This window comes from Protopterus annectens, chromosome 5.part0, assembly GCF_019279795.1.
Source record: "Protopterus annectens isolate FY-2018-M chromosome 5.part0, PAN1.0, whole genome shotgun sequence".
Taxonomy (NCBI): Eukaryota; Metazoa; Chordata; order Ceratodontiformes; family Protopteridae; genus Protopterus; species Protopterus annectens.
Window position 1 is genome coordinate 1,655,857,052 of NC_056735.1, and position 17,938 is coordinate 1,655,874,989.

Sequence of the window (17,938 nt, forward strand, 5' to 3'; positions counted from 1 at the left end):
CCTTGTAGCTAGAAGAAATCAAACTCATATGAACTGCACAGAATTTTTTTACAGGTTTTTTATAGCATATGTTTCAAACGGCCATCGCAAAGCAATTTAATGTCATGGCAAGGTTCTGTTAGTAAGGCAATAAAAAAGGTTGTAATCTGAAAACTGACAAAGCATGAAATAAAACTCTAAAAAGTGCTGACTCTTTGAAAAAGGTGAGCAGAAAGCAAATAAGCTGTTTCACTGCTTGATATTGATACTCCTGCATACATTCAATCCTATTGACAAATCTCTGTTAAAGTAAATATTTTCTCCAAGCTTATTTAAAAGCAAGCTCCCATAGTTATTTGAAATGGCAAGGTCGTAAAAGTTACAAAAAAAATGTTCTGATGCTACCTGAAGGAACTTTTCACATATGCATGACTATTTGTGACAACAGAATGCCTGAGACATGGTGTTAGCACTAAACATAAACACCTTCAAAATATCAAGACACAGCAAATTCAGCCGTAAGAGTAATGAAACATTTGATGTTCATCAGAAGTTGAAGACTTTTCAGTTTGAGTCCCAAAACTCTAAATAATTATGTGTAAACCTTCAGGTAAAACAGTGAAGTACAAAACGTACTGTTATCTATTAAAAACATTTTTTTTTGCAGAGGACAAGCACCCACTATACCCTCAATTTGAAGATGTAGCCCCCTTACCATCAATATTTACAGCTACTTATTCTGAAATTACTGTACCACAGAAAAAGTGTGTGTGTGTGTGTGTGTGTGTGTGTGTGTGTGTGTGTGTGTGGGGGGGGGGGGTCTCCAAGATACAGCAAGTTTGGATATGTATATATTTCCTGTCATGGTACTTCATTCCTTGGCTTTTTCAGGATTTGCTCTGCTGTGTTAATATATATATATATATATATATATATATATAAAACTGGAATGTCAAGTATTTCCAGAAAGTACAATTAAGTGGCAGATCACTAAATTGATGATGTTACTGTCTATAGATTAAAAAAAAACATAATTTTGGTTAATAATTAAAAACATACAGGTAATATATGATTGCGCAGGAAGATGTCAGATTTTTTTGTGCACAGTTTAGCCTCAAAACCTTCACAGAAAGGCCATTGTATTATTAATATAAATCTTCAGAGAAAAAGCAAACTGTTAGATGTTTACATTTATAGATTTACTCACCCTTGACTTAGTCCCTGGTCCTGCATCTTAAAGAGTCTAAGGTGACAAACAAAGCCATCCTGTGATATATCCTGTAAAATACAAAAATATATATTTTTAGTTCTGTTGGACCAACAAATATCACAATACTGACTTGTCCTCTCCAAACAGCAGTTCAAAGCAAAGTTACAATTTTTTTGCATACTCTTCCCCTTACCTAGAAAATAAAATCAATGTGGCATGGGTCATCAACTTTGAGAACTGGGTTCTAAGCAACTGTACACTCTTATCATTAAACATGTGGGGGTCTTCCTGGGGACACATTAAGAACTGCAGTGACGCATAGCACTAATGCCTTCCAGGCTTCCATGTCTCTGATACATGCGACACAGACTGTTGAAATAAAAACACATGCTGCCCGTAGCTGATGCTACTGTTGGTGACAAACTAAGACCCCCATGTATGGTGGCATTTTTCCTGTAGCTGGACAGAAAGAAGGAGAGGCTCAATGAATAGCTTGATTTTAGTAATTAGCTTGAAAGTAAGACATTTTCTGTAATCTGTGGATAGCTACACTGAGTCATGAAGTTGTGAGTCAGTAAAATAAACTTTTCATGCAGCAACTATGCATACAGAAAAATTAACTTAGGTAGATTCCCTTTTTAAAACTTGATCCACATATTTAATTATACATTTTTAATAATTGTGGAATAAAAGTGTCACAGATGCCAGTTCAGGCATTTATAATGCATTTTAAATTAAAAAAAGCACATTTTTCCCATTCATTTAACTTATGCATTTTAACCAGTGTTGTGTTCAACCTTTCCATTCGTTTAAATAGTATAGCATAACCAGAACCGTGTTTATTCAAGCATGTTCATTTAATTTCGTGAAGGAGTGATCTCGCTGATATATAAATGAGCATTACTTTGAATGCAGTTTAATCACTGAAAATGCAATAATTTTTTTAGCAATATACTAAATATGCATTTTCCAGAAAACTGCTTTTAGCGACATTTATAATAACATTTTAAAGTCATTGTTCTATGTGTCCTTGTACAAAAAGCTTACGTAGTACTGGGATAGTTGCTTCACCAATAATACTTTCACCGTCAAGATGCAGTCCTTGGCAGTATAAATATTAACACATTTCTGGCACTTTGCTGGACTGTTTTATAGTGCAATCATGTGAAACATCTTAACAACAGACCCTTGAATAATTGTATGCTTGCTGTTTGGTGTCAGATTTATATTACTTGGGTATTAACAATGTTTTGCCTACAGGCACCAGTACTCAGAACAGTCCCTATTTTATTTCGCTTGGGCTGTGTCTCAGATCAACCTACATGCATGCTGTGAGTATGAGTACTGAAAAAATGCAGGTACGTATATTTTAGATATTTCTGCTGCAAAGAGAAAGCAGTATTTAAAGGAGTGTAATAAATAATAACTTGTGATTGGATTTGCTGCCACAAATGCTTTATAATAAGAATCAAAAACAAAATCTAGTAACAGAGAGCCATAAATTTATAGAGAATTATTGGAATATATGAGAAATTCTGATTGATTTTTTGTAATAACTTTACTGAACTGTAATAATCAAACCAATGAATGACATAAGCAGATCAAATATGAAAGAGAACCTAAGTATAGATTACACAACCTGAAAAAAAAAGAAGAAACATCAATAAGAATAAAGAAACAATGGTTGCTATTCATATTCATTTTGTGAATGTGTTAAGATTATTCATGCTGACAGTGAATCAGTGCAGCAAAGCTGCAATTCATGGAGGCCACCTATACTAATGAATGATGGCTGCGAGTAAGCCTAAGCAAACAAAGTCATAATGAGATATTAATAAGGAATTATGTTAAACAGCATATGTTAATGAAGCACTGTCTTGCCAATTTGTGAGGTATGAATTTATTGTGTGTATTTTTCCTTTTGTCTCTCCATTGGTTTCTTCTCTGTTTTTCTTATTTTAATTATTCATTCCTTTATCCTTTTTCTTTCTTTCTTTCTTTCTTTTCCATTTATGCTCATTTTTTTACAGATCCAAAATCATTGACCAGCCAAGGTTAAGGAGTGCTCACCTTCTGCCCATCCAGGGATGTCCTTGCAATTCTTTCTTTCTTTCTTTCTTTCTTTCTTTCTTTCTTTCTTTCTTTCTTTCTTTCTTTCTTTCCATTTATGCTCATTTTTTTACAGATCCAAAATCATTGACCAGCCAAGGTTAAGGAGTGCTCACCTTCTGCCCAACCAGGGATGTCCTTGCAGTGTCTTGCCAATGGCAATGGTCTTACAGGCACCCTGACACATGGCAGCCTGGAAAACCTGACTGAACAGGGTTTTAGGATTTGGTTGAGGATGTGCTAGATCAGGTCATAAATAGATGTATTCAGCCAGTCAAAGCCTGTCTTCAATGTGTCCGACACCCTGACCCAGATGGAGTCGATCACTGCACCACCACAGCCCCTACCTCCCTCAACCTAAAAGTCCTCCACTGCACCACCATCTGGCAGTGGAAATGTTTGAGGCTCTCTGACTGTGTTCTCCTGGGGTCTATATTAGAACATCAAAGTTTCAGAACTTAGAATGTTCTAATATCGACACCTACTAACCGAAAACCAATAAGACCGAAAATTTAGAACATCAAATTTTTTCCTAGGGAAAAAATTTGCTGTTCCAAAACCCATACATTCAACACAAACACACCAAACAAACAGCAATCCACACACATACACCTAAAATTTTACATCTAAACCTACACTAAACTGTACATACACCACTATCTACCCACTTACCTTAACCCAAACCCTAACCCTAAGGTCCGTCACTATCGCACACACACCTCACCCACGCCCTAACCCTAACTCACCTATCCCACCCTAACCCTAATGTCCACACATTCGCACACTTACCTGACCCACGCCCTAACCCTAACTCACCTATCCCACCCTAACCCTCCCATCCACACAATTGCACACTTACCTGAACCTGACCGTAACTTTCCACCGCAGAGCTGAAAATAGCAAAGCGACAGGAACAGACAACCAAATTCTTTCCCTAGGAAAGAATTCGGTTATCTAAAACTTTGCTATTTTCAGCTTTCGCTTATTAGGTGTCGATATTAGAACATTCGAAGTTCTGAAACTTCGATGTTCTAATACAGACCCGTTCTCTTGCTGACATCACTCCTTTTCATCCCTTCTTCCTCTATCCTTTCTCCTACACCCTCTTACCTATTGTCTTCCTACATTACTCTCTTATATAAAAACATTTGAAAAAATAAGGTGATTTATCCCCTGCCAAAGACATTGTGTTCCTGCTCTCCCACCTCATCCAGCACTACTCTTTCGATGTGTTTCTGTTGTCTCCCTCTTTGCGGTTTCTCCCCTTTTCAAGCTTTCCTATCTTCCCCTTTCTATTCTTTAAAGTAACTAACAGGGTGTCCACATAAGGATACCCCTATATAAGACATTTTAAACCCTTTTATTTTTTAAATATTAATACTAAGGCCGTCTGCCACTTGCCTTAGATCTTTAAAGTGAAGTGTGACTGATCATATCAGCATCCATCCACAATCTCTGAATACTTACAGAGTAGGTTACATGTAGTACTTTGCATGTACTTAATGCTTACTTTTAGGTACTTTATACTTTTGCTGTAAGTAGGTATGTTTTTAAAAATGTCTTCATTTTTCCTTATTCAGCTAAAGTAACCTGCTTTTATTTACATATATACATTGTAGCACTCTTTGTGGATAATCCCTATATAACTCTATAACTGTGAAGTCCCAGACTATGAATACCACACAATATGTCAGCTGATGTTAAAATGTTCAAAATCCTACTGAAATGCACAAGTGTTAGCATGGATTTCCCATGGTCAAAGAGCTTTTACCAGGTTTAGGCATAAAAAGTAATAGCTTACTTAACTAGTGAGACCATAAATCAGTAGCTGCTATATTTCTGTATTTCTGATGTGATGTGGATGAAAAGACACAGATTGTCTCACATATCTCCAGGTGCATTTTCATTTGTGTATAAAGAATCTGGGGTCATAGGTATTTTGCTTTTCTCTAATGCCTTGTGGTATAAGTGTACAATGCTACTGAAACCTGATGCATTCAAAATCTGGAAGAATATTTCGTATGGGGCATCACAGGGTTTGTTAATGTAATACATCAGGCTGGCAAAAAAATCTAAGGCCTAGTGCAAGAGTTTGACGTGGTAGTTCATGCTTCCTCTAAGCTCTGTAGCAACCTCGGTGACCAAAATGTGTGGTAAAAAATTCCTACTTGCTTTTTATTCTCTGAATAAATAAATATGTCAGTTAAGTTTACATAACAATTTAACTTAAATCACAGTCCTCATGCTCCACTTTACTAATATCTACTAACCCTAACACCACCCCCAGATTCTGCACATTTTGTTTAGGTTAGTCCCAGTAGGCTAGTGGCCTCTTTTCAGGAGACCCAAGGTGGTATTTAATCTACTAGTGGACTTTTTTTTTACCAACAAATTTTATTGGGATTCAAGATAGACAACCATCCAAGACTATAACAGCAATACAAATCTTGTACAGAGAAGTAATAATTAGTAGTCCGTAGTCAGGCAAAGGGTTAAGAAATCCCACATTTACTGTTTATGCCACACAGACAATTGTGCTCTTAAGCTAAATGTTCCAAGATCCCCAAGTTGTATTAACTGCTTTATAGCAAAGACTTATTGAATGACAGGTGGTTGTTCTTGTTTACGCTGCGAGTAACTGGCTTTTTTGCTGCAAGCAGTAAAGTATAAAGAAGACCCTGAGATAGCCTATCATTTTCTCTCTCATGGCAGAAGCATAACAAAAAAGAGACAGAGACAGTTCCTCCAACTAGGAGAGATCTTAACATAGATAGATTCCACTTCTCTTCTATATTGCTGCAGACCAGGACAGGACCAAAACATATGGAGCCTGTCCCATAGCTCTACATTCTCACATCTCCAACAACTGGAAGAACAGCCTGGGAGCATCATAGTCAGTCTAACAGGAGTATAAAAACATGTGAACAGGCACTACCAACCAATGAAATGAGATTTTCCGGATTTTGTAGCACAGCATAGAATGTATAAAATCTCTGCCCAAGTTTCCAAAGAAATAAGGTATTTAGTCCACTTTTCTACAAAATCTATTTATTCATGATGTGTATTTTTATAGTGACCAAAATTCTGTATATTCTACCTAAGATCCCCCTAACCTTCTCCTAACCATCTGCAGTCCATCACTGTATGCATCTGGGCCAATCTTTTTTCAGATGATAGTCAATTTTTCTTTCTTTTTTTAAAATTGTGAATTAGCCTCATGAATAATTGTTCTAAGGGAATGAGAGCCCCGTCCATCACCCTTATGTCCTCTAATGGTAGCATCCTCTTCCCTACCCACAAGGCATCCCATAACTATAAAAAGGGGAATATCCTGATTTTATAATTGACAGATTCTCAGTCAGTAGTATTAAAATCTCCTCCACCCAGTTCAGTGTATTACTTTCACTAAATTCCACCAAACAAGTTTTTAAAATTCAATTGTAGTAGTGTCCTTGGGTTTCTGCACTCATCCTGGGAACCCCCTTTATCAATTTTTTATAAAACTCAGCCATACTACCCAGGTAGACCTTGAGCAGGAGGACCCATCTTGGCTGGGAGTCCACTCTCAGTAGGTCAAACAGTGTCTTCAAACAAACAAACTTCAGTGTTTTTTTGTTTGAGGAGAATTCCTGTGTTCCAGCTTTCTTGGAACTTGTGTGGTTTGGTATTTGCATCAAACAATGTCTTCAGCCTAGTGGCTGCATTGTAAAGTTCAGAGTACAGACATGAAACCCCTCCTTCTTCAGAAGGGAGAATCAGAACATCCTGGTTTAATCAAGGCTTTTTCACATCCCACAAAAAAGTCTGAAATAATGCTCTTGAGAGAAACAAAGAATTCCCTCTGTTGGGGCAATGGAATACCTTGTGCTGCATAAATCAGTAATGGAAGAATAAATCAAGTAACACCTGAATGTTTTGCATAAAATGTAGACTGATGTCCTTCCACCTCTGACAAAACTGTTTCTTCCATGACAGAGCACAAAAATACACACAGGTATTTGACCAGGTTACATTTCCTCAAGATGTGATAAAGCTTACTTAACTACTCAGCAGGGGTATATCCACTTCATTCTGACAAAACTCCAAATTCCCCCAACATAGAAAAGACTTCAGGCAAATTCTGATCAGGAACAGAGAGATATAAAAGCAAATCATATGTATAAAGTGAGACCTTGTACTCCCTGCCAGGGATAAAATACCCAACTATGTGTGATTCTCTAAACTTTGCCAAAGGCTCTATCGCAAACAATAGCAGAGAAAGCAGGCAGCCTTGACAGGCCTCCCATCTTAACCAAAATGGACTAGAAATCCAGGGACCAATTTTTATAACAGCTGTAGAATCTGTATATGATGCATCGAGTGAGATAAATTCCCAATGAACTTCATCTTCTTTAACAGGAGACGCTGTCAAAGGCTTTTTTGGCATCTAAGCTTGCAACAAGCAAAGTTGCAGTTGAAATGTTTGTGTGCTTCACTAACACACTGCATGTTATTAGATTATCTGCTATAGGGTGCACAAGAACAAACCCTGCCTGATGAGAATGAATTAATGTTGGTAAAAATGTAGCTACCCAGTTAGCTAAAACAACCCTGAACAATTTATAATCATGATTTAACTGATACAGGTCTTTAAGAGGAGGAGTCCCTGAGTCTTTGCCTTCCTTTGGTATTAGAGAGATCACAGCCTGGGTCCAATAAAAAGGTAAGTTTAGTTTGTAGTACCTTATTAGCTATCTCTGCAAATGCTGTAATAAACATAGTTCCTTTACCCCATACACTTCTAGGAAATCCTACCCAGGCCAGGGGCTTTGGCTTTTGCCTGTATTTTAAAAAGTGAATTCAACCTCCTCACATATGACTAGATTCAATGATTGCACTATAGATGGATCCAAAACAAGGGAGCTGTAATGAAACTAAATAATTTCTTATACTACATTTCAAAGCCTGCATGGGGGTGGGGGGGGGGGGCAGGGTGGTGGATCATAATTTACTTCTTCACAAAACTTTTAAAAAGTTTTTAAAATTTGCCTTGGGACCCTAGTCATTAGCTCCATCTCACCATATTTTATCTCTGCTATGTGCCTCTCTGTTACTTGCTGCTGAAATCATAGGGCAAGATATTTTTTGAGATTTGGGAGTAATCTCAAAATGAGATAATTTAAGAGATCACATCGTGAGGTCAGCATTATACCGAAGATAATTCACCAGCCTTTCCTTTTCTGTAACTAGTTCTTCTCTAATCTCCCCAGGGTCTATATTAGATCACCGAACACTTAAAAAAGCGAACGGTGACTGATCGACCTTATGTAAGCGAAAGCTTAAAATATCGAAGCAACAGAAACCCAAAGATTTTCCTAGGGAAAGAATTTGGTTGTCTATTTCTGTTGCTTTGGTATTTTCAGTGCTGTGGTGGAAAGTTACGGGTTGGGTTCAGGTAAGTGTGCGATTGTGTGGATGTGAGTGTTAGGGCGGGTTAGGTGAGTTAGGGTTAGGGCATGGGTTAGGTATGTGTGCGACTGTGTGGACATGAGGGTTAGGGCAGGTTAGGTGAGTTAGGGTTAGGGAGTAGGTGAGGTGAGTGTGCGATAGTGATGGATGTTAGGGTTAGGGTTTGGGTTAAGGTAAGTGGATAGTTAGTGGTGTGTATATAGTTTAGTGTAGGGTTAGGTGTCAGATTTTAGGTGTATGTGTGTGGATTGCTGTTTGTTTGGTGTGTTTGTGTTGTGTGTATGTGTTTTGGAACAGCGATTTTTTTTCCCTAGGAAAAAAAAATCGCTGTTCTGACAGTTCGAGATTGTAAGCTTTCGCTTACATGGGGTTGATTAATCACTGTTCGCTTTTTTAAGCGTTCGGTGATCTAATATAGACCCTCTCCCCAATTCCAGTTTCCCTGCATTTAAAGGATATTCACCTTTGAGTCCCTCAGACAGAATCCCTTAGTCAGTTCTTCATTTTCTCATGCCACAGAGGAAAGATATCCAAGCTGTTTTTTTTTTTTGGGGGGGGTCTGCTCTCAGGAGGAAATCAATTGAGATTTTTTTGAGTAAATTCCCTCCTTTTGCAAATTAACATGTCAATCTTCTAGAAAGATGATACAAAACCCTTGAGCTCATAATAACTGCAGGGGTCCATGATCCAAGAACCCAAGGGGGAGAATCCCCAAAGCCTCAACAAAATGGGCATGCTACTTGGATAATGATAAGAACTTGATTATTTTTTTTTAAAATGACCAAATCTGGGTGAGTTGTAAGAGCACTTTAAATAATTAGGATGTCCAGAAGGTGGCACCAAAAATATAAGTCCACAAAATCAATCTGTTTAAAATAATCCAAGCTGGAAAAAACAGTTTCCAATTGCTCCCCCCCAAATAACTATTCCCTCACAGAAACACATTATATCCTATATGTGTTGTAGCACCTCAACCGAGGAAGGTCCTGGTGGCAAATAATGATTTGCTAAGGTATATAATTTACCCTCTATATATTCCTTGACTAGGGCAAAATGCCCCCATCTATCTATCCTAATATCTATAATCAAACGGTAAATCCTTCCATAGCAAAGTAATCACTCCCCTCCTCCTACTCATGGGATAAGCTGAGTGACCTGGAAGACTTTATGCAGGAAGGAATTGGAAATGTGTTTCTTTCTTGGAGAAATAAGATATGAAGGGATTGCTATTTAAGTACACCCTAACCCTAGCTTTCTTGATTAGGTTTACTAACTCATTAACATTCCAAGAAATTATACTGTAATGTATGCCCGACATCTAAATAAAAACAAAAAATAGCAAATAAACACAAGGTCATATTGCTGGTGCTGGCACTAGTTTGCTGCACAGTCCATGCAGCTGACCTATTTTCGTTGAGATATCTGTTATAATTGCTTTATCTTAAAATGGTTTATCACTTGAATCCCAACTGAAAACAGCAAGTCAAGAAAAACAGCAAATTTCTAACAATGCAAAAAAAAAAAAACTTTGACACCAGCTATACAAATAGAGTTCATCAGTCATTTCCACAAAGGAGGTAAAACACCTCTTTAGTAGGATGACTGACAAAGGGACAAAATAGCTAGCACAACCGTAAACAGGTGCTGTTGTTTCTGAAATATACGCAGGACACAAAGGAATAGTGAAAAAGCAAAAAAAAATAAAAAACCTTTAGCAAGCCAGGTTGTTCTATTTGCCATCTTCCACATATGGTTAAATTAATCAAACAGCCAGGAAATAACATAATAAGAAAATAAAGTATTTAAGTTAATCCCATGTTTACAATGAGCAGTAGAGTTGTTTTTAATCACAAAGGATCCTCATATTCCTTAAAGTTCAGTAGCTGTTTTTGTCCAGTTTCTAAGATATCTTATAAGACAGCTTTCATTGCATCTGCAGCAACCTTCTTTCCATTTTGCAACTATTGCTTAAAGAGGGGGAATGGCTCTGGGGGAGATTTACATTGTATCTCAATTGAGTTACCATCCTTAGGTTCGGGAGAAAGAGCATCCACCACTACCTAGTGTTGAAATTTATCAAAAGCCTCCCAGACATCAGAAAAAGTGTGCCAGGTGCCGCTGCAGAGAACTCTCATCACTGCAGGATAAAGTAATCTGTGTCTAATGAAATACTGATGACATATTTTTAACAGTATAAATGTTTTTTTTTCCTATCTTCTAATGAACAGTCATTGCCAAAGACAACTTTTTGTTATTAACTGCTTATATTTTACCACAGACCCACACGGCCAATAAAATCGGTTCCTTAACTTTATGTGAGAACAGCCTTACCAGGAATAGACCGTCCTTCTTTCTCACCCTCTGTAACACCAAGACTCTGCAGGTTCTTCATAGGTTCATGGAAGCTTGGTCTTCCATTTTCAGTATAAGTGCTTCCTTGCAGTTAATTTAAGTCTCAGGTGCTGCCATCTCTGGTTGGCTTGCTGTTACATTTGATCTAACTCCTCCAACTTATCCAAATGCAATATGAGAGTGTCCTCCAATGCCAATATTTTCCCCTTAACTTTCTCTATCTAAGCTACAAGGGCTGAGATATGTTTTGCAATTCCTTCATGATCTGGTTATAGTGGAATCTGTTCCATTAGTGGAGCCTTCCATCATTTTAAGCAGGACTAGGTCTTTTTCCGGGTGAGTCGTCTGTAATACCAGGGTGGAGACCGGGGCCTGGAGTCTTGATGCAGAGTTCTACACCTGCAGATCTTTCCTTGCCCTTTAACCCTTTTTAGGCATGTTGTGGGACCAGAAAAATCAATGTCTTAGCAGGACTGTGATCTCTCTTCAAAACTACACAAAAGTTTCTGTTTTAAACTTTTAGCCTAGGGAAGAAAAACATGAAAAGTTTAATTTTGGAGGTGATTCTAGCACATTTGCATGGTTTTAGACACTCATATCCATTGGAAGTCCTACTTGGGGAAATTTTGTTTACCAGGTTAGTCTCAGTAGGCAAGTGACCTCTTTTTAAAAGAGACCCAAGATGATATTTATACTATGTGGGAAATTTGGCCAGGGCATCATGGAACCCCTTTTTGATAGGTGACATGGAATCTTTGGAACTACCACAAGCTCTAACAGATGTGATCTAGGTTTAATATCTCATCCAAAAAATGACGCATCCAGGAGTGCAGCATCCTTATGGTACTGCACTACAGTGTCAGTAATCCAGTCAGCTGGAGTGGGAATAAAATACACAGTCTTCTGATCTTCCAGCATCAAGGGTGTGTCTACTACCTGTTGGTCCGTTACCACTAAAGCTGATACACATCTTTCAAAAACCCTTTGTGTAACACAACCACTAATCTAGACAGCTTACACACACACACACACACACACACACACACACACACACACACACACACACACACACACACACACACACACACACACACACACACACACACACACAGAACACCACATACTATCTGTGCCCTCAGTTAACCTACCCTAATCTGCCTAGACTCACATCAAACTCCTATGCCCTAATTTTGTAACCTACAGAATATTAAAAGGGTTTGGCATTACTTTTATAAATCCACACACCTTTAATTTGAAATGTTAAAATTTCACTCAGTCATAAGTCTTTATGGTTACATTCAGGCCAATAAAGCCAAACCCACTAGCCCTCAACATGAATGTCACCATACAGACTTAAAAAGTAAAAAAGTCATAGGCATTCAGAAACCATGTATCTGAAAGACATAACGTCCATAAGGGTCATTTGCATATATCCCATGGGCCTCCATTACAGGCGGTTTAAGGTATCACACAGTGAAAATTCTAGCTTGGCTGGGGTTTTCTTGCAGCTTTTATTATATATACATATACACACAGATATATATATATATATATATATATATATATAGATATATATATATATATATATATATATATACATACATATATATATATATATATATCTATACACAGGTATGTACGTATATTATACACACACACACACACACACACACACACACACACACACACACACACACATATATTTATTTATATATATATATATATATATATATATATATATATATATATGTGTATATTATATATATATATGTGTATATTATATATATATATATTATATATATATTTCTTTGTTGGACACTGTCAAACTGCAATTTGTTCATAAGTGTGTTCAGATGGAAAGCTTTGTTTTTCAAGCAGGTTTTATTTCGAAAGATAGAAGTTTGAAAATGTATGTTGTTGGAAAGTGAGCTGGGTTGGGAACATGTGGGAGAGTGCAGTGATGCAGTGCAGTGGTGCAGCAGTAGTGTTGTTACCTCAGAGCAAGACGTTCCCCAGCTTGGTTCTCAGCTGGGGTGCCTTCTGTGTGGAGTCTGCATGTCCCCCCTGCATTCATGTGGGTTTCCTCTGGGTGCTCCGGTTTCTTCCCACATTACAAAGACATGCATCTGGAGCATTTCTCCCCGGCCTCTGCTGAAAATTGGCTTTGCTCCAAGTCGGACTTTCCTGGTAAATAAATCTGTGAGTGTGTTCTAGGGTTGAAGTATGCCCTAAGTAAGATATAAAATTTTGACATGACTGTATGGTGCTTAGGGTTAGAATAAAGGCTTGGTAAGGGCACAGATTTATTGGCGTGTGTGCATGCGTGTGTGTGTGTGTGTGTGTGTGTGTGTGTGTGTGTGTGTGTAAAACTTTTGATGGGTGACTAAGTATGTTTGTTGAACGGTATTTTTTACACATGTGGTATACATGTGTTTGAGTGTGTGTGTGTGTGTGTGTGTGTGTGTATATGTTTGTGCATGTGTGTGTGTTTGCTGGTTACGTTTAGGTTAAAGGTTAAGGATGGGTATAGGTTTATTGGTGAGTACTAGGCTAGCTACCATTGTGGGCCATTTTGATGCTAGGGAATTTCTCTTTCCAAGGTGCTAATCAAATCCTGCACATTGCATCTGTGAGGCAAACAAACACCTTAACCATTATAGCACCTCCCCTTATATCAACTCCTTCCTTTTTAGTTTTCCTTTTCACACCATTTAATAGCAATTTACAGCATTTAGTAACATGCAGCAGAATAGTCTAAAGGTAGAAACAGCTGAAAAGTCTGGAAGTTTATAGTACTGTTTAGCAGTATTCTGATCATTAAATTGAGCATTTTTTTATATTCCAGCATGTCAATCAATTCATTCCTTTCTTGTGTGTGTTCTTTTGCAGATAATGTCACTCATGACATTAATGTCATGTCACTAATGTCACCATGGACCCCGGGAACTGCCGCCCCATTAGCCTGACGAGCCTGGTCTGCAAGGCTATGGAGCGTATCATCATGGAACTTATAAACAATGACATTGGTAATCTCCAAACTCTGGACCCTACCCAGTTCGGGTTTGTAAAAGGCAGATCATGTCACCTAAACCTGATAGAACTCTTTGAAGCGGTCACCAAAGCCATAGATGAGGGTAAGGTGGTTCACACAGCCTATCTAGATCTCACCAAGGCTTTCGACACCATGCCCCACTCTGGAATTATAGACAAACTCACTAAACTAGGTATAAATCCTTATGTCACAAGATGGGTTGCCAGCTGGCTCACTGACAGAACCCACACTGTGAAAGTAGCAGACTCTAAATCCAACTTCAGACCAGTGACAAGTGGAGTACCACAGGGTTCAGTCCTAGGTCCTCTCCTGTTTGGTATCTACTTCTCTGAATTACAGGCTAACACAGAAGGTCTTTGGCTAACAAAGTTTGCAGATGACTGCAAACAAGGAGCCATAATCAAAACTCCTAACAATGTGGACATCCTACAAAAGGGCCTCACTGAGACAGGTGCCTGGTGTCAAAGCCATAGCCTCAAGCTCAATGCCAAAAAGTGCATTGTCGTCCATTTTGGTAAAAACTCTGTACCCATGAACTACCACATAGGCGGTAGTCTACTTAACACCGAAAGTGTGATTAGAGACCTTGGGACACAGGTGGACAGTAGTCTCTCCTTTGATAATCACATCACCACAGTAGTCAGGAAATCCTTCTACATGGCACACCTCATCACAAAAGGTTTCTCATCCAGGAAAAAAGAGGTCATTGTTCCCCTCTACTCATCACTCATTAGACCCATTATAGAGTACAACGCCCATTTTGGTATGTACCTCACAAGACATCTACAACAACTGGAAAGGCCACAGAAATACCTCACAAAGAGGATTACCAGTCTCAAACAGATGCCCTATGCAGACCGTCTCAAAAAACTCCAGCTTTACTCTGTCGCATATCGCCTACACAGAGGCGATCTCTGCCTAACATACAAAGCTATGTCAAACCCGGAGCTGTTGGACATGCTCCACATAAAGAAATCCCAATCCCTCCGAGCTACATGCTCTAGGGACCTAAACCTTGTCACCACAATAAACAGAACATTGCTGGAGGGATAGATTCCTGTCCCAGAGACTTCCCATACTCTGGAACAAACTACCTATCTATATCAAACAAAGCTCCTCATTAGCACTCTTCAAGAAAAATTTTGATGATTGGATGGGAGATAGGAAATTCACCCCGGGGATCACCTCTGTGGCTCTGCTTGACAGGGGCACAGGAAAATAACTTTCTTGGGTGGAAAAAGCCAGGGTACTGTTTGGCTAGGCTTATATAGGCCCTAAGGCCAATAGCCTAGTACCTACCTATGAACCTATGAACCTATGATGCAAGTCGCTATCAATTTACCATTTTTCACTTCCTTTTCAACAGTTGTCTCTTTTCCTTTCCATCTCCGAATGTGAATCAGTTGAACGTTGTTCACAGTCATAGTAGTTTTTGAATCTTGTCAAACATTTGTCCTGGCTTAACCTTTATTTCAATGTTTTGAATGTGCTTAGAGACTGTAGGATGATATGGTTACCATCAAGAGACACAACTAGGGAAGGCTTAGCTTCCAGTTTTTTTTAGTTGTGAAGCCCACATACAATGCTTTGATGTAGTCATCAGAATTCTCCGATTCCACTATCTGGCACGTGCCTGCAAAATCTTGGACAGCCTCCATCTCTCAACACCCAAAGTAGTGCTGTGCATGTCTGGTTGTGATGGTTTCTGTATATGTGTATGTGTGTGTTTGGTGTGTGTGTGTCTATGTGTAGTGGTGACATCAGGGAAAGGGGGTTTTGTAGGTTAATGTTGGGTTGGGCTTAGGGGCAGGGGCAAGACTAAGCCTAGCATACCTAAGATGAGGTAGGGGAGGCTGTCCTTCAAAGGTTGCGTGATTTATTGCTAATATTCACTATACTCAGCATTCAGTCTTTGTAGCAGCTTGGGGATGGATGGACACTTTTGTTTAGTCTTGAATAAACGGTCTAGAATTGTTACATATGCCTAGGAATCTGCAGAGCTCTCTAATGTTTGGTGGACTGATAAATTAGATGGATTCTATTTTGCAGTTTTGAGAGTAAATCACATTTGATTCAATTTCCTACTCCAAAACAGTTTGCCTTGTTTGCTAAACCATTACCCTTTTGTGATTGAGAATTTGGCCCCAGCATTCTTTATCTGGTTTAACTTATTCAGTACCTCTGTTAGATGCTACTAAAAAGTATTATTCTGACCCAATACATCATCTATTCAAATCAAAAATTTCCTTTGCTTTTTGCATAAAACATGACCTTATGCTAGAAGATCGTGATACCTTCTCCAAGGCCAGTCAACACTGATGTATGGGCTCTACTTTTACGGTCAATTTGCCATGTTAGTGGTTGTTAACTATTTTACAGTCTAAGTCTTCACCAAACTCTGTTGAAGTAAATCAGTTGCCTTTGAGAAAAGTGCATATTTCATTTATTTTTCTATAAATTATAGTGGACTATTGCTTAATTGTGGGCTTTATAAATGGTTAGATTGCTGAGTCATCTTCAGAATTTGCTTGTCTTTAAAATTCTTCTCTGCATCAGGATATCCTGATTGTGTAATTTTTCCACAAGATACCGATAAGATTTTCCACAAGCATATATACTTCTGAGCTTTTCTAGAGTATTTTGACACGCTGGTTTCAGTTAATCCACAGTCATGGACATCTTTTTAAGCATTTTTTGAAGATTTTTCCTTCTTCTTCTTTTGTTTCTATATCACTACTGCATGCTTGTACTGACTGCGCACCTGATGTTGGAAATCTACAGACGCAGTTGTTGCCAGGTTTCAATGTAACCGGAATCATATCAGAAACATTTTCAAAATCAAGCACGCTTCTTTAGGCTGTTCTAGTTCACCCAATGTGTGAGACTGTACAAGGTAGTCAATATTATATATTCCTGTAGGTATACTTCTTGGTTATTATTAGTAGAGAGGCTTGTTGTGATTGGATTAATAGGATTTGTGTTCTTATTGAGTTTACTCTAATAGCAGTGCCCTTTTACTGGAATTTATTAGTAATCTAGCTAGCAATTGCTTTGGTTTGTACTCTAGTGTGTGTGGAGAAAGAATCTAGCCATTTCCAGGCCTCTCACTGCTGTACAATTGTGATGCATGCTATTTTATTATTGACCAATGTGTTTTTTTAGAATGTGTTTAGCTTTTCTCTGTTATTACAAACTGTCTACATTTGTGAGGCCCTGCACATTGCACTGCATTTAACTGAGCACTATATAGGTGCAAGTATCTCAAGCTATGCCTTTGTCTATAGCACCAAATCTCTCCAGATCACTACTGGTTAATGTGATTAGCAATATCTGTGGTACAGAGAACTGCCTGCAGTTGCGTAATGAGATGTAATATGCACTGCACACTATCAGTTCACAGAGTAGCCTATAGTAGCAAATTTACCTTGTAGATGCTCCACATTGCCTGACTCTGGGGCTCTCCTGCATTTGGAGTGCATCCATGTCTATCTGATTAAGGATATTTGGCTTAAATTATCAGAAACCACTCCTACCATACCTGGGTTTTGTGCTTACCACGTTTTTGGATCCAAACTTACCACGTTTTTGGATCCAAAGGTAATGGTGGTGGCATCTCCATGTTTGTTAGGGACCATTTCACCACCAGGCAGATTCCCAGGGTACTACAAACAGAGCTCCAAATTACAATAAATGAAAACAAATATTGGTTTATTGCCTGCTACAGGACACCATCTATGGCCCCTGAAATGCATGTAAAATTCCTAGGTGTTATCAATGCACTCCTTTAT

The 17,938-nt window shown here is 38.4% G+C and overlaps 1 long non-coding RNA gene across 1 annotated transcript in view; it reads right to left on the reverse strand.

Moving 5' to 3' along the window:
• Nucleotides 1-1,186: 1,186 nt before the first annotated feature.
• LOC122801820 overlaps nt 1,187-17,938 on the reverse strand; it is a 1,348,510-nt gene continuing 1,331,758 nt past the window's right edge. The window contains exon 4 of the long non-coding RNA XR_006364809.1: nt 1,187-1,257. This is a non-coding gene — a long non-coding RNA (uncharacterized LOC122801820). The remainder of the gene's footprint in view (nt 1,258-17,938) is intronic.